The sequence below is a fragment of the Brassica napus genome, chromosome C2 (genome assembly GCF_020379485.1).
Source record: "Brassica napus cultivar Da-Ae chromosome C2, Da-Ae, whole genome shotgun sequence".
Classification (NCBI taxonomy): domain Eukaryota; kingdom Viridiplantae; phylum Streptophyta; class Magnoliopsida; order Brassicales; family Brassicaceae; genus Brassica; species Brassica napus.
The window spans coordinates 18,716,441-18,740,812 of NC_063445.1; the positions used below are offsets into that span (position 1 = coordinate 18,716,441).

General features: G+C 33.6%; 1 pseudogene; it reads right to left on the reverse strand.

Annotated features, from left to right (window-relative positions):
• Positions 1–19,957: 19,957 nt before the first annotated feature.
• On the reverse strand, positions 19,958–23,324 carry LOC106354938 (annotated as a pseudogene).
• Positions 23,325–24,372: the final 1,048 nt, after the last annotated feature.

A 24,372-nucleotide genomic window follows, 5' to 3' on the forward strand; every position in this document is an offset into this window, starting at 1 on the left:
AATAATTGAAAGATAGAAAATAAAAAGTAATATAGAAACAAATTATGATTATAACTGTAAAAAAAGCTTAATTATAAGAAATCTGAACAACTTATTTAGACAAGTTAAAAATTATGTATAAAAAGTTATCTACCCAGTCCATCTATACATCTATACCATATCATGATTATTGGAGAGTTTTTAGGGTGAGGTTTTTAGCGGAATATAAGAACCCGTCTCTACACTTTTAACTAAAAAATTTAAGAACCGGCTCTTAAAACTCTTATTTAAGACTCTTATTTAAAAACCGGTTCTTAGCTTTTTTAGCTAAAAGTTAAGAGACGGGTTCTTATATTCCGCTAAGAACCCCACCCTAAGAACCCCCCAATAATGATTAACCCGGAGTTCTTAGGCTAGAGTTTTTAGCGGAAGTTAAGAAACTGTTTCTTAACTTTTAACTAAAAAAACTAAGAACCGGTTCTTAAATAAGGACTTTAAGAACCGGTTCTTAGCTTTTTTAGTTAAAAGTTAAGAAACAGTTTCTTAACTTCTGCTAAAAACCCCACTCTAAGAACTCCACTCTAAGAACCCCAGGTTAATCATGCCCATTTAAGAGCCGGTTCTTAATTTTGTTAGTTAAAAATTTAGAGACGGATTTTTATATTCCGCTAAGAACCTCAGCCTAACCTAAGAACCCCCAGTAATCATGCTGTTATGAGTTACCTCTAACTCTTCTTGATTTAAATAAAATGTGTTTGACTTTAGTTTTATTTTTCTCCATTTTAATTATTCATTCTTCAGAAAACATTCTCAGTTATAATTTGGAATCAAAGTATATCATACCAGCTTTTTCAAATAATTCATCCATTCTTTGTCATATCATTTATACTCAAATTTGATATCTAGAAATATTAATCTAAAAACGAAATCAACTATGTTTTTCGTTGTAGATGATCAAAGAGAGAAAAAACTATAAAAGGTAAAATTAAAGTATAAATGATTGAGGAGGATACATTTGTGTCCATAGTTTCTTAAATCCAACAGCTCGCTACAACTACAACTACAACAGCTCGCTACAAGCTGATCACTCAAGTAGAAACTATTTCCATTATATTTTTATTTTAAGTCAACTATAACAAACAAGCTTCCATGATTTTAGACTAACCCATCAATAATAATTCATATGCTAAATTCCTAAGAATTTTAAGGGTAAGTGAAGAAATGTTAACTGGGACAACACATCCAAAAAGAAAAAAAATTCATCAAATCCGTTGGACGATGAAAATATAATTGGTTGTATAAATTAAATAAAAATATTTTGATGGGTGAAGTATCTCGTCTCACCTATATGAACCACCAATCATACATCTTTTTGAAAAATAATAACTATTTTATGTTTGATAATGCTAAATGATAAGTAAAGCACACATATTCTGATTATTATTGTTTCATTACTGGCAAAAACTGATCAAAGTGACCACTAAGGTTTTACCTTTGTAACTGTTTTTTCTTCTTCTTTGATAAATAAAATTACATTTAGGTGGTGATTGTTTCTATTAGTTTTGGAAAAAAATTATGTTTACTAATTTCATGGTACCATTTTCATCTTTACCACCACTAAATTGACATTTTCAAAAATACATTCTTCATTAAGTGGCAAAAAACTCTTATACCCTTGTTATCTATATATATAATAAATTATTATTAAAAAAATAATAATAATAAAATAAAAATATATTTTTTACGTTTTCGAATTATACTTTTTTAAATTTGAACTTTTTAATAATTTTTTTTTGATTTTTTTTGAATTTTTTTTTCAAAATTTCTTTTTGAAAATCGAAAAATTATGTTTGAAACCATTTTTATTTTTTTTATATATATTTTATAAGTATTTATTTATATATTTATTAGAATCATAAATTTCACATTCCAAAAATTCTACCCCACCCCTCAACTCTAAACCCTAAGTCTAGATTAGTTAACCATATGGGTATAAGTGTCTTTCATCCTTCATTAAAAGTGGGGGTAAAAGACTAAAAGTGATTAGTGTAAACATGAAAAGTGGTACTATGAATGCGGTATTTGTGGCAATTTTCCATTATTTTTTTGTTTTAGTTTTTGGTTTTTAGATTTAGATTTTAGATTTTGGTTTTTGGTTTTTAACTTTTAGATTTTTGTTTTTGATTTTCAGCTTTTTGTTTTGGTATTTGGTTTTTGATTTTTAGATTTTAGATTTTGGTTTTGGCTGTATTCTTAATTTTTTATATAAAATAAGCAATACATTGTTTTAAAATAATAAAATAAGTAGTAATAAAAATATGTAGTAGTAAATTACCATTAAAAATTATCAAAATATAGTGGTTATTATTAAAATAAAAACATTACCATGTTTTTCAATTATTTTAATTTTAATTATTATACTAAAATATAATTAATAAAATATCTATAAATTATAAAAATTAAAATATTTTAAAATTTTGAAACTAATTATAAATTTTATTACATAAAATATTTTTTCGTTTTTCAGAACTTGGATATTTTTGAACTTAAAATAATATATGGTATTAATAAAATATTTTAAGTTTTATAATTTTTAGTTGTTGTTAAGTGTGTATAATAATTATTAAAGTTATTGAATAATTTTATTTATAGAAATTAATAACTAAATGGTTACAATTAATAACATTATCTATATTTATTTACAGATATGAAACACAAATAAATTATTTTACATTAATGTTCAAATGATAAAAAAATATATATATGGGAATTTCATCTTTATGAATATATTATTTATTTAATTATTAATTAATTAAAATATAGTATTTTATACAAAATAAACAAAATTCGTTTTTATATTGAAAATCCACAAAAGTTGATTTTTGGCTTTTCTTTACAAATTGGTTGAAATTTTGAAAAACTAGTTTCCTAAATTTTAGAAAATTTATTTGTTAAAAAACTTGATTGGCAAGTGAAATAGTTTTTACAAAAACAAAAACCAAAGCAAAAACCACAGAAAAAAGAAGCACAAATATTCTGTATTTTTCTTTTTTGGGTGATGGGCAAAAGTTGCAAAGTAGCTTTAGCTTATGCGATATTCTTGTAATGCTTTTATCATTTAGTAAAGACTCCCTAAGGGCTGAGGAACAAAAATACATTATATGTACTTCCTAAAAATAAATACTTATACACACCCCTATATATATATAATTGATATGTTTCTGGAGTAATAGCATCTCCAACCAACTTTCTAATCTTCATATTTTGAGATTTTAAATAGTGAATTCTAAATTAGCCGTTTTTTAATTCAAATATTTCAAAACATAATTTTTTTTTATAGATTTTAATATCAAGACGTCTCTTACAAATAGATTCACTATTTTTTCTATTTTATTTTACTCTAGTATTATATATCTTGTTCGATCAGCTAAAAGAAGATTAAATTTAGAAAACTAGAGAAACTAAGTGAAGGGAAATACTCTATAGTGTTATTTTATGAATTTGTGAACTAAGGGTTTTGTATTTATAAAGCCTATACCCAATTCCTTATTTATATGAAACCATATCAAATGTTTTAATATGAGTTTTAATAGGAAATAATTAGGAGTATAAATAGAGTAGATTTATGTACTTATTATTATTTTGTCACCAAAAACAAATATTATAAATATTTAAATATATCCTTACAAATTTAAATATCACATATTAAATAAAAATACACTATAATTTTATTTGTCAGTCAATCATTAATTAGCAGTTTAAAAAATATTAGGATCCAAGATATAGAATCAAATATATAAAATAACATAATAAGAAAAATAATTAGATTACATAATCCTAGTATATAATTATGGTTTTGAAAAAAAATCTATATATATTATACTTTTCAATGAAACATGTTAGCTAAAATAACAGATTATTGCTATTAGGATACAAATTTTATTTTATTATAAGATTAATGTTAATATATTAGTATTTTGAAAGATAATTATAAATTTATTATCTTTAAAAATATTTTAAATAGTGAATATTAATAAATTTGCATGATTTCTATATGGAGCTAATTATATTTACCTTTTTCCTTTGAGAATCTTGTAACATGCATATTTGCAGTTTATAGGTATAGTCCTCCACCACCCTCTACCACCATGTTAATAATAATTGGTTAGGTAGAGAATTCTGATGTTTATGAGCCAAGTAAATTTTTATTTTAAAACAACTTGCATGATCATGAGTATATCACTATATCATTAACCACTATTTTATATGTATTTGGCATATCAGTCAGATGCAATATAAGAATTATTTCAGATGTATTATATTGTTTTGGAATTGTCAGAACACTGGCCAGAACAACTGCTTTACCAGAAGATAATAATGTCTCAATTTGACATATCACATGTGTGTAGATGCAGACTACAGGCAATTTTGGTTTTATATGTAGGGGGAATTTTTTATTTTTTTGCAGACTTTTAATAATCGACATACAGTGTGGCAATTATATGTTTCATATATATTCCTTATTCAGGATCCGGTAACATGCATAATAAATGCGGTCCGGTCCGGTCATAATAGTAACAAAAACATATAGATAGATATTATAGAGATTTTTGTTATTATTAACTGCTGTGTGGTGTGGTTTATTACCATTCGAAGTCAGATCTTGAACATGTGGATTTTTCAGACTTCAATTCATGTTTCATTTATACATGATTATAAAACAAGTTATATTATAAAATTTTAATAATATGAAATTCAAATCTCATATTAGAAATAACGAGAATTATCATCTTTAGTAGCACAATAACAATACCATGATGATATTATTCCACGTTTAAGATAAATAACTATTTTTTCATATTTACACTAGCAAATAGATTTATAATTCCTTTTACGGTAACACGAAAACTCTTATCATAATTTAGATAGATCTTTTTTATTGCAAAACGAAAACTACATATATCATTAAGAAATCCAAACACCTATCGAGAGGATAATGATGCTTTCCTATATCTTAGGGATTTAGACTAATCTAGTTTCCTATTCCTAATTAGCTTATGCTACTCAACGTTGTATATATACATTACCTTGGTTGATGAATAAGATACACACTTCTGCATACTTTATTATACGGTATCAGAGCTAAGATCTACATAAATTTTTTCGTGTTTCTTTACAATTTGATCAAGAATTTTCTTTGATCATCTTCTACTAAACATACTTCTATGATTCTTGTTCATCAATCAAGATGTCTGAATCTCCTACTGCTTCATCTCGTCAGAGTGGTTCTAATACAACAATTCAACGAGACAACAACTCTCCATATCACCTGAAACCATATGATAATCCAGGTGCTCTCATTACATCTGTCCTACTTACAAAAGAAAATTATCCAGAGTGGTCTATGGAACTTCATAATTCTCTACAGGCAAAACCGGAGATCGGATTTATAGTTCGGACGATTTATAAACCGACAAATGATAGCCTTGATCATGCTCGTTGGCTTGCTGCAAATTCCATGATTGTGGGGTAGATTTGAACATCAATTGATCCCAAATTTCGATCTACCGTAATACATGTTCCTGATGCTCATAAGCTCTGGGAAACCCTAAGAGTTCGATTTTCCAGAAAACGGAGCTCGCATACACCAGCTTCAAGACGAGATTACCAATTGTAAGCAATATGGTAAATCAGTTCTAGACTATTACTGTAAACTTACTAAGCTGTGGGAAGATCTGCAGAATATCAAGACGTCTCGTACATGCACATGTGCCACAGCTGCTGATATTGAAAAAGAAAAAGAAGATGCACGTGTACACATGTTTCTTTATATCCAATCACATATAACAGATGAAGACATGTTACATGGTCTTAATGTTGTCTACTCGAGAGTTATACGTGAGGAAAAAAATATGACTACAACCCGTTCAAAAGAGCAACGATCAGACATACTTGGTTTCTCTGTCAAAACCAATACGCTGAATGAAACTCCTCCTACTATAGTTAATCCGTTCCACCAAGGTCAAGAGATCCTGCTCGTTCATGCACACACTATGGTAGAAAAGGTCATGACACTACATAATACTTTCTACTTCATGGGTACCCAGAATGCTATAACGAGTAACAAAGTCAAAACAATAATAATCAATGAAGTGGACGTGGAGGAAGGTTTAGTGGAAACAGGGGCCATGGACGTGGGCGCTAACTCAGCTCATGCGACTCAGAACAACTCAGATCAAATTTCTTCTTTGATCTCACTACTTCAAAATCAACCGAGCAATCTATCATCGGAACGATTGTCAGGTAAAACTACACATACTGATGTTATTATTGATACATGCGTCTCACACCACATGACGGGTGATTTTACAATACTAAAGGACGTCTATGACAATGTGTCTTCGGTTACATTCCCTAATAGTATAACACAAGCAACAAAATGAGGAATAGTACAACTAAGAAAGACTACTTGTTGCATGACGTTATCTTCGTCCTGGATTTTCACTACAGTCTAATATCAGTTTCAAAGTTATTAAAACAAATTGGTTGCATAGCAATATTTTCTAACACGTTGTGTGTTTTACATGACTGTTTTTCGAGGACTCTGATTGGTAGAGGTGAGGAACATGAGGGGGTTTACTATTTATGAGTGCTAAGGTTGCACGAGTTCGTGGAGCTGCGAAATCAACTTCTTCTGTAGTTTTATGGCATCATCGACTTAGACATCCCTCCTACAAATTTTTATCTAATCTATCGGTTATTTACACTTATGATAGATTTTTCTGAATCTATTCTAGTCAATGTGACATTTGTTTTCTAGCTAAACTAACTCGAATAGTGTTTCCTAATAGTCTTAATAAAGCTGATATTCCTTTTGGTTTAATTCATTGTGATTTTTGGGGACCATATCGTACACCACATTGTGTGGAGCAGATTATTTTCTTATTGTGGTTGATGATTACTCACTAGCGGTTTGGACTTACCTTATGTTTGAAAAATCTGAGGTCTCAACTCATATTAAAAATTTATGTGCCATGAGTGAAAAACAGTTTGGTCAAGTGTGAAGACAGTTAGAACAGACAAAGATATTGAATTTATGGTCCTGAAATCGTTCTCTGCATCATACTTCTTGTGTTGATACTCCACAGTAGAATGAGAGAGTAGAAAGAAAACACAGACACATTCTTAATGTAGCTCGTGCATGTTTGTTTCAAGCTCGACTTCCAGTTAAGTTTTGGGGCGAGAGCATTCTGACAGCAGCTCATATCATCAACCGAACGCATACACAAGTACTTGACGGGAAAACACCATACTGAATGTTACATGGAAAACCACCGGTTTATGATCTGTTACACGTATTTGGCTTCCAGTGTTATGCACATTGGTGACCAAGGAGCAAAGATAAATTCGCAAAACAAAGCAGAAAATGCCTTTTTGTTGGCTATCCATTTGGTAAGAAAGCTTGGAGACTATACAATATGGAAACTAACGAATTTTTTATTAGTCGAGATGTAATCTTCTTTGAAGATAAATTTCCGTGGATTGAAAGCACAAGTTATGTGTTGCCACCGATTCTACAAAATAATAAACTTATCATGACTGACTGTTACCAATGGTGTGCAATCAAGGGGGATCAGTGGGGTACCGACACAGTCAAACAATCAACAGCAAGTCTACTAATGCGGGTGTATAATCGCCACCAATACCTAATACTACCCCTACATCAGACCTTATAGCTTGACAGATACATCTAATACTACTAAGGAATCTGATTCTACAAGTTTACTTTCAGAAATTCATATAGCCAAGAACCAGATGTTCTATGAGCGTACTAAATATGTGGAGAATGATTGTCATACGGTTTGCAATGCAGTTCAAGATAAATTTCTGAAGACTATTCATATTTCAACAAAGAATCAACCAGCTGATTTACTAACTAAGCCTCTTCCTACGCCTACATTTCAATATGTACTATCCAAGTTTGGCATTCGAAACATGTCATTGCCACTTGAGGGAGAGTAATGAGAGGATAAAGATACTTTCCTATATCTTAGGGATTTAGACTAATCTAGTTTTCTATTCCTAGTTAGCTTATGCTACTCAACGTTGTATATATACATTACTTTGGTTGATGAATAAGATACACACTTACTTTATTATAACACCAAACACGAAATACCTTATAAATCCGGCCTAAGACTAAAAAATAATATATCTGTGACTAAAAAAGAAAATCTTCTGCAATTATTGTCAAGGACCTTTGATGCATATATGCATTAGATCTATTCTACTAATCTAAAGATCTAGTTCTGATTATTCACGCTCCACCACACCTTCAAATAAAAAAACATAAGTAAATCTACAATAAAGAATACCAAACTATTTTTTTGTGAATGCAGCCGAAAACTACCAGTAAAACATCACTACATTCATATCCAAAAAAATCAGAAAAAAAGTCTCAAATTCACTAGACATTAGCAGAAAGAGATTAAAACAAAAAATGCGATCGCCAAAGTTCTGAGAAAAAGTGATATGTTTTATCTTCAGTCCTCTCTGTAAATATAGATTCCTTTATTTTGATTACAAAACTTATTTAGAGTTGCAATTGAGAAAAAGAAAAATGATGAAATAAATCTCCACAAAAGTTTCAACTCATTCATATACATCTAGTAATAGCCTAATAGGTATATGTGTAATTCGTATTGTACCTTTGGTTTTACTCATATACATCCCGAATTAATGAAAGCTTTCGAGTGCTTCTAATTAAAATATATTCTTGGGTCATGATTATATAATACTCCCTCTATTTAATTATAAGCGTAGTTTTAGGTTTTGGCATACGGATTAAGAAAACAATTAATTTTGTACATTTCCTATAAAAAACACTATTACCTATACACCTAACCATATTTCAACCAATATAAAAATAAATTTTGCATAAAATTAATAAATTTTGCATTGAAAATCGAAAACGATATTTATTTTGTAACGAAAAACGACACTTAATATGAAACGGAGGGAGTAGTAGGTATTTGGTCAAGTAAATTATTCTGGGTCCGAGTGACCTATTTGGGTAGTTATCTTTTTTTTAATTATCTACAATTATCCAAATAGTCTTATAACGATGAATGCTGTAAAAACGATCGGTACATTATGAGAGAATGATCATAACTGAGAAAAGAAAGTCTCGATGAAAAAAGAATAAGAGTTTAAAGAATTATACGATACAACATAGTAAAATAAAAAAATTGAATTAAGTGAATAGAAACTTGTGAACCCTCTCTCGCTGAAGAGGAAGTTGTTATCATAGCGTTTAGATGGCCCGGGCATGGTTGTTGGGTGGATTAATCAATATTGAGTGGGTTCATGTATCAGATCTATTGAACAAGTTTTTGTCGTAGTACTCGATTTCATTTAGTTTCCATCTACTTTTTGGATGTATATGTCACTTGCTCGATAAAGCTCTCTCGTGCTTCTCATCGTTGTTTCCATGGTACGGTCAAACGCGACATATGCATCTCTATGTATTTGTTTCTTTTTTGGTCTAGCGAGTTCTCACTTCTACTTATCATATGCGGACATAAGAATTTACTATTTGATCACATTAAGTATCAGATGTGTTTCAATAAAAAAAAAAGTATGAGATAAGATGTGTTCAAAAGAAGTATGAGAAAAGATTAAATAAGTTTTTATTGTCAACTAGGGTCGGTCTGTGCTACGCGCGAGATATGATATATAATTTGTTTAAAATATACTTTTTGGAAGTTTTTCTTTGTTTGTATTTGGATTTATTGATTGTGTGAATGTTCTTAGTTTTGAAATTTTTGGTTCACGATAAGTTGATTGCTATTAGACCAAACACTACAAGAAAACACAGTTTTAGCAAGGAAATTTAACGAGGAAAACTATTCCTCGTGAAATTACGATGAATTAACGATGAAATTGCGAGGAAATAAAGTTTCCTCGTAATGGCCTTGTAAAATACCGAGTAAAGCTTTTCCTCGTAGAATCGTCGTAAGTTGACGTGGTTTTTCCGAGAAAAATGTGTTTCGTCGCAAATTCGTCGTAATTTTAGCATGATTTTTACGAGGAAATAACTTACGAGGAAAGAACGAGAAATCCACCAACTTAACACGTTTTTTTTTCAAAAAAACCTAATTTTTCGTCGTAAATTCCTAGCAAAATTCAACTACCAGATTCGAAAATTTTCTATATATATGGAGGTTTGAACATAATTTTAAGCACACCAACAAGAAAAAAAACGTGAAAAAAATGTCGGGCTTGGGAAATATTTTCGAGTTGCGGAGGTGGATGTATATGCATAGAGATGCTAACGGGAGAGTGACGAAAGAATATCTTGCTGGGTTGGAGCGTTTTATGCATCAAGCAGATTCTACACCGCTCGCCCAAGAAAGCGGTAAAATATTCTGTCCTTGTAGGAAATGTAACAATTCAAAGTTGGCAAATCGTGAAAATGTTTGGAAGCATTTAGTAAATAGAGGTTTCACGCCAAATTATTATATCTGGTTTCAACATGGAGAAGGTTATAGTTATGATCAGAATGAAGCTAGTAGTAGTAATAGCAACTTTCAAGAAGAACCGGTTGATCATCAATTGCATAATGCACATAGTTACCATCAGGAGGATCAGCCGATGGTAGATTATGATAGGGTTCATGATATGGTAACTGATGCATTCGTAGCTCATGATGATGAAGATGAAGAACCTAACATAGATTCAAAAAAGTTTTATGAAATGTTAGATGCGGCAAATCAACCACTTTACAGTGGTTGTAGAGAAGGTCTCTCTAAATTGTCATTGGCTGCTAGAATGATGAATATTAAAACTGATCACAATCTACCTGAAAGTTGCATGAACGAATGGGCAGATTTATTTAAAGAGTATTTGCCGGAAGACAATGAGTCTGCTGATTCTTATTATGAGATTCAGAAACTGGTTTATAGTCTTGGGTTGCCTTCGGAGATGATAGATGTTTGCATCGACAACTGCATGATCTACTGGGGAGATGATGAGAAGTTGGAAGAATGTCGATTCTGCAAGAAACCACGATTCAAGCCGCAAGGAAGGGGACGTAATAGGGTACCGTACCAAAGGATGTGGTACCTACCAATTACAGATAGATTGAAAAGATTGTACCAATCGGAGCAGACTGCTGGAAAGATGAGGTGGCATGCCGAGCATACTCAGACGGATGGTGAGATGACTCATCCATCAGATGCAAGAGCCTGGAAACATTTTAACAAAGTACATCCGAATTTCGCTAGCAATAGCCGGAATGTGTACCTCGGATTATGCACAGATGGATTTAGTCCATTTGGAATGTCAGGGAGACAATATTCATTGTGGCCTGTCTTTCTTACGCCATACAACCTGCCACCGGAGATGTGCATGCAACAGGAGTTTTTATTCTTGACCATATTAATACCCGGTCCGAAGCATCCAAAAAGGTCACTTGATGTTTTCCTACAACCACTGATAAAAGAGTTGAAGGATTTGTGGTCAACAGGGGTGAGGACGTATGACTGCTCAACGAAGAAGAATTTTACGATGCGAGCTATGCTTTTGTGGACCATAAGTGACTTTCCTGCCTATGGGATGTTGTCTGGATGGACTACACATGGGAGATTAGCTTGTCCATATTGTAATGGAACGACAGATGCATTTCAACTGAAGAATGGTAGAAAGACAAGTTGGTTCGATTGTCACCGTCGATTTCTTCCAGTTGGCCATCCGTACCGAAGAAACAAGAATTTGTTTAGGCACAAAAAGGTTGTGAGAGACACTCCTCCTCCATATCTAACTGGAGAACAAATTGAAGCGCAAATCGACTACTACGGAGCTAACGAAACAGTTCGCTGGGGTGGTAATTGGCATGTCCCTCGTAATATGCCTGATTCTTACGGTGTTCATCACAACTGGCACAAGAAGAGTATATTTTGGGAGTTACCATATTGGAAGGATCTTCTTCTGCGCCACAACCTTGATGTGATGCATATAGAGAAGAATTTCTTTGAGAACATCATGAATACAATATTGAATGTCCCAGGGAAGACAAAAGACAACATAAAATCGAGGTTGGACTTGCCGGATATTTGCTCAAGAAGTGAGTTACATATAAAAAGCAATGGCCAAGTTCCCGTTCCAATTTTTAGATTGTCTTCAGAAAAAAAGTCGGTTTTGTTCAATTGGGTGGCATCAGAAGTGAAGTTCCCTGATGGGTATGTTTCAAATCTTTCAAGATGTGTTGAAAAGGGTCAAAAGTTCTCCGGGATGAAGAGTCATGATTGTCATGTCTTTATGCAACGACTTCTGCCATTTGCATTTGCGGAGCTACTTCCAACAAACGTACATGAAGCACTTGCAGGTAGTTTACAATAGGACAATAATATTAAATTGGTTTAGTTTACAATAATAGTATTTGACTAACAATGTGTTTAATTGTTTTTGGAATAGGCATTGGAGCATTTTTCAGGGATTTGAGCACACGCACTCTTAAAGAAGAAGTCGTAGAACAGCTTCAGGAGAACATTCCTATCTTATTGTGCAACTTGGAGAAGATATTTCCTCCAGGCTTTTTTGACGTGATGGAGCATCTAGCTATCCACCTCCCATATGAGGCATTGCTTCGTGGACCGGTACATTACGGATGGATGTATCAGTACGAGCGAGCCATGAAATATTTGAAGGGAAAAGCAAAGAACCTCGCCAAAGTTGAAGGTTCTATAATTGCTGGAAGTTTGACAGAAGAAGTTTCTCACTTCACATCGTACTACTTTGCGTCAAAAGTACGTACCCGAAGAAGAGCTCCAAGAAGATATGATGATGGTGGCGTTGCGCCCACATATGCAGTTGTTGGTGTTCCAGAAATCTTTAGCCAGATTGGACGACTTGGTGGGAAATCAAAACAGGTTTGGTGGTCGAGTGAAGAAGACGCTCATAGTGCACACACCTATATTCTACTCAATTGCGAGGATCCATTGATGCGTTATTTTGAAAGGTAACTTAAATTGAGTATACATTATATAATTGAGAGAGATTAATTCATGTAAAATGTGAATTTACAGCATGTTTGTTTCACAAGTCAAAGAAACATTTCCTGGTATATCCACAAGTGACGTAGACAAAAGAAAAGATCAACACTTTGTTAAGTGGTTGAAGAATCAGGTATTAATCAAATACTTTTAAAATTTTCATACATGAATGATTTGTATTTCAACGTTCTTTTTATTTTTAAATAGGTTGATTATGACGACGATGCAGATTATCCTAAGTGGTTACACGAAGTAATTCAATCTCCACTTGTAAAGGTCACCACATCACAGATGTATTTCACACGAGGCTATACTTTTCACACATATGAGTATGGTAAACAGCGGGCAACCAGTAACTATGGAATTTGTGTGAAAGGAGAAACAGATTTCTACGGAATCTTGACGGAGATTATTGAAGTCGAATTCCCAGGGATATTGAAGCTAAAATGCGTCCTCTTCAAGTGTGAATGGTTCGACCCCGTCGTCAATAGAGGTGTTCGGTTGAACAAATTCGGTGTAGTAGATGTCAACGGTGGCCGGAGGTACAACAAATTCGAGCCCTTCATCTTAGCTTCACAAGCAGACCAAGTTAGCTTCCTTCCATACCCACGGATGAGAGAGTCGGGTATAAATTGGTTAGCCGTGATCAAAGTTACACCTCGAGGACGAATCATCGTAGGAGAAGAACCACCATTGCAAGAAGAACAAATAAATGAAGTTCATGAACCTGAACAAGAAATTGATGACATCCTTCTCATTGATCCGCATAATCACGAGTATGAAGATCTTACCGAAGATCCCACGGAGGAAGCTGTTGAAGACGAGTTTCATGTAAATGATGATGTTTCAAGTGATGACGAGAATGTCGATGAATCCGATTAATGTATTTCATATTTGTATGAGTTTGATTTATTATATATAATTAAAGATAATGGGAGTTTATTTATAAATAAGATATCGACATTAATTATAAGTAAAGGAATTGTGTTTTTATAATTTTCGGTTTGGATTAGAATGAATTGCTTGAGGTTAAAGGATAGAAGTGTTTGATATATGAAGTAGAAGATAAAGAAGATGTGGTTTGGGATTTGGGGTTTCGTTTTAGGGGTTTAGAGACAGTCGTCGTACTTTCCACGTTATCTCACGGGAATTTTACGACGATTTATAATACATTACCTCGCATATTCCACGGTAACAGTAAACGTCGTAAGAGCCTCGTTAACTTACGTGGACTAAGAGACGATTTATAATTAAAAAAGCGGACCTCGCTTATTCCACGTAAGACCAAAACGTCGTAAGAGCCTCGTTAACTTACGTGGAATGAGCGAGGTTAGCTTTTTTATTTTACTTTTCGTCGTTAATTCGTCGGTAAATATAAACCCTAAACTAAAATGAAACCCAAATCCCTAAACCCCAAATGTGCAAACCCTAAAACTCCCCATCCTACTTCATATAAACTAAAAAAAAATTAATTTTCAATTTTATATAAACTTAAAAAAAAAAAGAGAAGAAAGATATTGGAAACACATATGACGAGATACGTAAGTGTAGCCCACATAAATCTACATCATTTGTATTCAAATATCTTCTTCTCTTTTTTTTTTTGTTTTTAAACCTTTCATATATGATTTGTGTGATACGTCAAATTCAAAATTTGTAAAATTGTTTTCCAACGTATTAAACCTTTCAAATTCAAAAAAATATATATATTGAAGTTAAAGGGTTAGAAATATATGAAGTATTAGATAAGAAATATAAGAAAGATAGGGTTTGAGGTTTGGAGATAAGAAAGATAGGGTTTGAGATAGCAAAAAAAGCCTCGCTATTTGCACGTAAAATCGATGATAAAAACAAAAATCGTCACAAGAACGACGTTAAATAAAACACGGGCCTCTGTATATCCTCGTTAATTTGCTTGGGCCTTGCGACGAAACGAAAGACGGGCCCACGTAAAATCGATGATAAAACAAAAATCATCGCAAGAACGACGTTAAATAAAAGACGGGCCTCTGTATATCCTCGTTAATTTGCTTGGGCCTTGCGACAAAACGAAAGACGGGCCTCTGTCTTTCCTCGTTATTTTGCGACGAATTTTCGACGAACACTAATCCTATATATAGGCGAAACCGCAGCCCTCTTCATTTCCTCTCTAATTCCTCTCTACAGCCTCTCCATTTCCTCTCAACATGGTAACTCTCTTTCCTCTCTAAGTAGTTTAGGGAATTTAGATTAGGTGGTTAGTTTAGGGAATTTAGTTTACGAAATTAGTTTACAAAATTTAGGTTTCCTCATTTTATTAATTACGTAGTTAATACTGTTCATAATTTTTTATTTACTCTTGACTTTAATTTAGAAATTTAAATTTTGCAGACTATTCGTAGACACCAGCGTAGTGCTCACTACTCGCAGATGTTCGGTCCACCGGGTAGTCGGTTAGACCCGCCTTCACTTCCCGGTTCTTCTTCAGCTCCCGGTTCTTCGGGTCAGCAGGAGACCGTCCCCGAGACTCAATCTTCTCAGAGAGTCTCGCCTTCTTCTACGGCATCGCCATCAGTTCCTCATGTGCCTCCTCCGGTAGCTCCTCCTCCGATGCCAGCTCCTCATGTGCCTCCTCAGATGCCCGCCCATCAGGTTCATGCTGATTTGATGGTGCCAGCGAGTTGTCCTTACTCTCAGTACACTGTTGAGGACATTCTCGGTTTGCCAGGCAGAGAAGGCTTACCGATCATAGACCCCGACCGACCTGAAGGAACACTTTGGTATGTATGTTACATTTATTTTTTAAAATTCATTTGTGACTTTAATAAATATTTAAAACTTTGAATTTGTTTTTTTTTTCCAGGTTTGGGGTTGATAACTGCCTTGCAACAGAAGTAACCGAGACGATTAAAGGTTACTTCTCCATGGCACATCCCAACTGGAAATCCACTCCGATCTACATCAGAAGGACGTGGTTCAAGATTTACGCTGTAAGTTTTTACAATTTATTCCTGATTTATATTTTTTTAAATTTTATTTTTCTAAACTAATTATTAATATTTTTTTTTTTGCAGCAAAAATTTAATTGGTCCATGGGGGTCACTGAGAAGGTGCGGAAAGAGTTTATCGACAAGGCGAAGAAACGTTTGTTGGACACGGTCTCCAACTGGAAGGGTGACTGGATCGTGAAGGGCTATGAGCGGGGCAAACCCACAACCATCACCACGGACGTGTGGGATGGCCTCATCCGTTACTGGAGGGATCCTGATGCCATGAGAGTCGCCCAGTCTTGCTCCGCCTCCCGTAACTCGGTAGATGAGCACGGCCACAGGGCGATGCAACATAGTACGGGCCAAAAGCCACACGCCCGCGTCCGTTTGGAAATGGTACGTAATTTAAATATTTAACTTTTTGATTTTTAATATATATATATATATATATATATATATATAATAAAAACTTTCTTAACTATTTTTAGGCCAAGGAGTTGGGACGTTTACCGACTCTTATGGAACTTTTCGATCGGACCCACAAGAACAAGGCGGGCGCATTTGTAGATGAGAAGTCTGAGAAGATCTACAATGATGTGGCAGCTCGTATTGACGAGCGTGAGACCCAGCTGGCGCAGGAGTCCGCCGACGGATCACCCGTCGTCTTATCCACAATAGAAGTGGATAGAATTTACGAGGAGGTAAATTTTATATAAATTTTTTATTAATTCCATTTTACTTTAAAATTTAAATTTTAATATATATTTTATTGTTTTTTAAGGTCGCTCCCAAGAAAAAGGGACGTGTGTTGGGGATTGGTTCCGTCAACGATGTTCCGAGAGCGACTTCCTCTTATGGCCAGAGACGGGATGATGAAGTCTCTCAGCTGCGCGACGTGTTGGAGACGACACAACATCAGCTGTCGTCGACACAAAACGAGTTGGCCTCGACAAAATCGTCGTTCACAGCTCGTATGACTGGTCTCGAGAACTTCTTGGACGTCATAGCGGCCACAAATCCGGAATGGGAGGCCATGTTCAGGACCATGAGACAACAAAACCCCATTCCAGGCGAGACATCCGTGCAAGTCAACGAGGAAGATCTCTCGAGAAGGAGCGAGGAATTCTACGACGCGGCAATGCAGCATTAGTTTTTTTTTTGTTATTGTATTTTAAAATTCAAAACTTATTTATATATTATATAATTTCATTTTAATTCGGCCAAAAAAAATTTTTCTATTCGATTTAATTTCAATTAAAATTTTATTAATAAATTAAATAAATATAATTTTTATTTATAAATTCAGTAAATAGAAAACAAAGTAATTGCGTCGCTAATTCCCGATGTATTAACGAGGAAAATTAACGACGAAATATCGAGGAACAATTAACGAGGATTTTACGTGGATTTAGTTACGATTCTATTACGACGAATTGTTTTCGTGTTCCTTACGTTTTTATTACGACGAATTTATTTAGAGGTTTTTGCGGGTCTTTTACGACGAATCATTTACGAGTTTCTTACGAGGAACCACAACGACCGCGTTACGTGGAAACCCCACGTGGTCTTTACGACGAAAACTTAATTCTTCTTTACGAGGAAAATATAACCTCGCTAATTAACGAGGAAATGGCGACGAATCTTCTCTTACGACAATCATATAACGACGAAACGCCTTTCATCGCCATTTCCTCGTAAGCCTTCTTTTCCGAGGAAATAACGACGATTTTGGCCGTCGTTAAATTTGTGTTTTCTTGTAGTGAAATGAGGGAGTAATTTATTCTGGTGTGAGCAAGTTCGAGAGATGGTGAGATTAATTAAGTTTACAAAACCCGGTTTTCTTTATTTGCTAATATTTAGTGTATTCTTTTATGTTTAAAAAGCATACTGTTTAAATTTTAGAAGTATTATGAATTAACATATTAATAAGAATAGGTGGACTTGCGAGTTTGTCCTAATTGTTGGACTTTTTAAGATTAGTAACCGTATACAATAGTAAATATGAAAAAGACTTAGATCATATTAATTGCTTAGTCTTGTCCACACCAGTCAAGCAAATACTATATATAAGTTTGCAATTTAGTAGTTTTGTAGTATTTTAACTTAAACAAAGTAACATGGAAACATGAAATTATTTCTCGAACAGTAAATATACCTACTATTCCAGTTATACCTATCACTCGGATTGTTACTGAATTAATGTTACATTTTTGTATTTTTATTGTTCAGATATTAATGTTTTGTATATTGGAAAGTATACTGTTTGGTATATTGTGTTTTTTCATATGAGAACACATAGAGTGTATTTGGGTCGGCAAACAATGATAGTTTGTTGGTTGGAGTAGCTAGAGAGGAGGTTGTGATGTATTGGAAAAAAATATTGGGATAACTTTTACAAACTAACCATTTTGTTTGTAAAATGAACTTTTATTTTTGGTTTGTTATCCTATATGGTGTTGTAAGTGGAAACTTTTTTATTTGATCTAATTGTGGACATATATGTTTTTAGTTGAGAATGTTTATTCATATTTAGAAAGGAAAAAATAAAACAATAATTCTACATTTTAAAATTTAGCAAAAAAAATTTTCAACTCATAACTGCACCAATTTTAATTCTAAGTTTTTAGTCAAAAATGAATAAATGTTATTTTTCGTTAACCAAGTCATTTTTATCTAGTAAAAAGTAAATCATTTAATTTAGTTAATTATATTAATGATTGATTTTTGACGGATCCAAGTGGATTGATCAACACAATTATGAGATTTTTTTTTCTATTTTAAAGTTGATGATTAATATGATTTATTTTACAAAAACGATTCCAGTATACATAAAATATAACTTAAACACAACTGAAATCAGTTCAGGGACAACATTAAAATAAGTAAGCGCTTAACCTCAAACAAAACTTAATCATAAATATAAAATGATAGTTTTTCTACGAATTATTTCTTGAGACGGTGTTTCTTTCCACGAATCTTTTTCATTACTACTTGAATTATATATTTTAAATTAGATTTTTTAATTTTTTGGTTTCATTTGTATTTAAATATATCTTAAATATACAATGAACCGATAACACAAATATACAATGGTAGGTGAATAAGAAATTGTTTTTTTATTCATGATGAGCAAACTAAAATTATTTGTACTCATATTTTTTAATTTTCATAACTTAAAATTATATTCAAGAAATCAAGCTAAATGAATAAAAAGTTAATTAAATTTTTGATATGATCAAATAGTCTTTTATCTTGTTCATTCATGTTTCTATGAAAAAACAATAATTTTATTTACAACTGATTTTTAATACCTTTAAAATAATTGAATTATTATCTCCAATCTTAAAAATAAATCGACCTATAAATAGGTAATTTTTGGTTTAGTGATAAAATAGTTTTATCGATCTAACTATATTTACAATCATGTAAAAAAAAACAATTTTTAAGCTATAATATCTTTCACTTTTCGTGTATTCTTTGCATTAATATCTTTCCATAGACATCTTTACTTACCATTTTTCTTTCTCGGCCGGCTTGAAATCTTCTCGAAAAAACCTTCGATGAGACTGTTAAACTCATGTTGTGAAACTCAAGGAGGGAGAATTAATAATAGAGTGACTTTCTCTAATTTATTAACTTTGATACTCAACTTTGACGAACTCTACGTCCCAATTATTGAGCTCAGTGTTGCCATAAAGATAGATAGCATCGTCATACAAATCTTTCGTTGCTATGCATCTCTGTTGTTGTTGTTTTTATGAAAATACTCTTATATTCTATGTATGTAATGATAACTGTTAGGTAAACATTGTTCTATTAGAGAACCGTGAGGATACGCGTTGTACGTTAGAATCATTGCAATGAAGAAACTGTTGAAAAAAACTTGAAACTGAGAGAGAATCTGTTGATGTAAAGTTTAAGGATATTGTGAAAAGTCTTTCTCATCTTCTTCTCGTAAACCAGGGAACCAATACCATTGATAAGTAGCTTAACCTTCTTGGATATTCATGTGTAGGAGCTGTTCGTCAGTTGTCACTCTGGTTTGAGTGAGAGACTGAGAATTAGTCTTTTATCAGTAATGGGACAGCTCTATAAACTATGAGTTGAAAAGAGTTAATCAGGATCCAGTGATTCTAGAGTAAAAAAAAACAAATTTTGATGGAAAACCATTTTCCCGTTGGTTCTTGCCAGCTTGGATATGATCAGATAGTGAAATATATCCTCCTTTTCCTCCTTCTCCTCTCTTTCCTTATCAGTTCCAAGTCCAGTTTCTCCAGCTTGGCTGTAACTGAGCACCATATACTTTCCAATAGGAATTATACCAAGACTTGTTTTCTTCTTGTGAATCTGAGAGGAAAAATATACAAAACCAAATAATCATCAAGTTAGTTTCTTGCTTTGTCTGAGGCGTCCAAGGAATAGTTTCTTATACCTATGTGAGTCTCTTCTTCAGTTTAGAACATGAAGCTGTTGCATTCTTCTTGTTCTGTTTTGTTTTTTCAGTGCTTCCTTTTATTTGGTCTCTCTCTCTCTCTCTCTTGATGTATTTCTTTCCACAACTCTCCTCATCTTCTCTGTCTTGGCGTGTGCAGCTTCTTCTGCTCTCATCTTGTCTTGTTCCTTTGTTATTGCTTTCTCTTCAGCCAATTTAAGCTTGTCATATGAAATCTCTCGGTTTACTTTTTCGTAACTGTCCCATTTAAGTTCTACTTCGTCACTTCTTCCTTCCCTTGCAACTTCTGTAATGTTCTCTGACCACAACGAAGTGAGCTTCTCCTTTAATGACTTGGATCTTGACCTTACAGCCCAAACTTTTTCATTAAAGCTCTCATCTTCTCCTCGGTTTCGTCACTGCAAGAGACAAACTCAGAATTTTTAACTGTGGTGTATCTAAACTTATATGTTAATAATATATGTAAAAATGAATTGTGAGCCGGCATGCACACTAAGACGCACCATACATTCCTGCATAGAAGTGTGCTTAGACGTTGTGAGTATTCACTATTCAGGTTTGGTTTTGGAAGACCAATGCATTTAAACATTGTAGAGATTGCACATATGATTACTGACTTGTATGTGCTCGCCGTCGGTGTCTTTCTTGTAAGCTTAAGAGACTGTCATTTGTAAATTACGGAGATATTATCCGGTCATTCCCTGCAATATTCATTCATAGAATGAGTTGATAGAGAAGATATTTATGTGAAACATATTGGGAGTTTGGGAATCTTTCTGATAGCCAGGTTTATAAAAGTGATAACCACGAAAGAAGCTAAAAATAAACAGAATTACCTCAATAGCAGCATGAGATATGTAAAGGAGCCTGATGAAACCGAAACCAGTTCATGGTATCAGGATCCTTACATTATCTGAAATGAAGAACTGAGAGAATATTACTCATATGCGTACAACCATTCTTTTCCCTACAACAAAGGACATATTAATTAAAAGATTCTACTTCAGGATTAGAACGTATCACAAAAAATCTGTTCATCCACATCTTGTAAAAACCGAACCTTATCAGAGATTGTAGTTGCCGTACGTACCAATACGTTAGAGTAAAATTACCATTACCACCAAGAGATATACTTGCATGGTCAAGGTTTCCAATGAAAAGTTTAGCACCAACATCCAAGCTCTTCGTATCTTGAGAATTTCAATCCAAGAAACAAAGTGTTAGCAAATTCCTAAGAGAGCCATCCGCAAGAGTGATAGTTCCGTAAGAATTTCTTAATAAACAAAATATAGGATGCTCCAGAAACAAAGACGATACCTTTGTTAACGCGTATAGACTCCCCATGGAGCCTAACCTTAATTGACTGCAGAGAAGACATTACCATTTCAGCCAACAAAGAAGATCAGGACTCTTCCTTGCTTCAGAGCTCAATGAATCCATATAATTTTTTTCGGGACAAAGAAAACTTGCAGAGAAGAAACAAATTTATACTCAAGAGCTCCAAGCAGTTACCTTTGATTTATAATGAATCATGCCATTGTTTATCACCATGTATCCTGGCCTTAGCTTTGTCCCACTCTCCATTAATGATCTCTTCTCTCTCTTCACCACCATCAATGGCTTTCTCTTTATCCTTCACCACCATCAATGGCTTTCTCTTTATCCTTCACCGCTTTCATCCTCCTCCTTTCTTCTATCACAGCTTTCCTCCTATTGTGCCGATATCGTTTCCGACGATTGTCTTTCATCCAGGAAGTCTTAGGCTTCCTCTCATAGACGATAGCTCATAGCGAGAGGAGTTTGTCATTGTGTTCTGCAAAAGATTTAAGAGTTAATATGATTGTGATGAATAAAATGATGAAATCTTCAGAAGCAAGACTCACCTATTTATATATGTAGATTCACCGTCTGAAAGCAAGGTACGTTTTTGATTTCCCATTGAAATAGGAGGAAGAAATCATGCATGTTGATCGTGGTGACAATCAAACGACGCAATCGAAACCCATCGACTTGATTTGTCATGTCGACTGCAGCTTTCGAACGGCGGACAACAAAGAACGGGATGAAGACACGCGGGTTGAGAGGGTTAGGTCACTTGTTATCAGCCTGGGTTTCAGAAAACACAAAGCTTCGTCATGCATCGCCGTCGCAGAAATGAAGAGACGATCCGTGAAGCTTTGATCGAGTAATTAGGGTTAGAGAGAGAATGTTATCGTTTCGGGCAGAGAACAACTTACCCAGAGCCCAACACGCAAAACACGAAGAAAGCCCATCACAGTTGCGTTTAATGAAACGCCGTGTTTCGAAAGCACATGCCACGTGTCGCCGCGAGATCGATCGACTTATCTAGGTGTCTGCCTACGTGGCATCACCAGGAGAGAGTAAACACTTCTTTATATAAGAAGATTGGTGGGAAATATGTGAATGTTTGAAATGTTTTATCCCAGGTCAAATAAGATATGTACTTGCCCACTTTTCTTAATACTAGGAAGGGTGTTGTATGACAGCAGGGCCGGCTTAATACGAAGAGGGGCCCTTGGGAAAAACTTCTTTAAGGTATTAAGTTTTACAAAAAATGTAAATTAATTTTCCAGGAGCTTTTAGATTGAGCATCCAAAAATATGTTTATTTGATATTTTAGCTGGATTTTTGTGTGTGTTGTATGTCTAAATGTTGTTCAAGTCTACTGGGTTTAGAGCGGAGCTGGGCAGTCACACTGACCGCCCTCACTATTAAGCCGGCCCTGCATAACAGTCTGGTTGTCGGATTACATGGTTGTTAGGTCGCCTCTTGCCCTGTTATTTTTTAACCTATGTGGATATTTTTTACACAGTTTTTTCTATTTATTACTACGAGTCTAAAAGTGATCAGTTGTGACATCTTTACTCACGATATTTGATTCATACGTAGATTATCATAAATCCAATAATGCAATTACACTTTTGGAAACAAGAGCCAAGAACTACACTACTTTAACTTTGGAATCTTAGGACAAAATAGTCGAAATCTAGTGCTAATTGTGGTCTTTACTCTTTTCAAATTCATTCTAAAATTATTCGTCGGACGAAATGGAAATCTATTAGCCATGGGCGACCGAGCATTACAGAAAGTAGTGCAATACGCCAATACTATATAAAATGTACCTTTTATTTTGATATGCTCCAATAAATATATGGTATAAAACAAAAGAAAAAGTCAGAAAATTGTTTATACCAAAATGGTAAATAATGGAGCCTGCAGACATAAAATGGAGAAAGTAAGAGGCTGGAACAACGGAGCATGTGTACATATCTTCTTGATAATAAACAAAAACACAAAAGTTAAATTAGATCTTATGATTTGGCCTTTTTCACTTTGTTAACCAGTCTTCTTACAAAAGACTACGTTTTTGTCCTCTTTATATGAGGTTTTAATTTATCTAATTTGCTTTTTTTTTTCTTATGATTTATTTTTCTGTTTTGAAAACTGTTCTATTTCACTCACCTTCTTACCTCTCTAAGCATATTTTAATCATGACATAGCGGTGTTTAGTTAGGCAAAATCCTAGAGCTTAGAACATTAATTAATCACTAATCTCCTTACTTGACGATAATCACCAGATTAATGACATAACTTTGTTAAATATTCATAAGTAAATTAAGTAAATAATAAACGATAGTAAAAACATTAGCCGCTTAATACTGAACATCTCCTTTGCTACTCTCCTCTCCCCCCTAACTCCAATCCCAAATTTCTCGTTACAGAAATCTCCATTGTTTGATGAACTTCTGGTGTCGTCTTAATATGTAAGTACGGATATCAAAATGGATAAAAATTAATGAATCAATTCAGCCCAATCTAAACCATGAATCTTAATGTATATAAAAATTGGGTATATGGTTAATGGACGAGTTTGGATTGGAATGGACAACGACTTTCA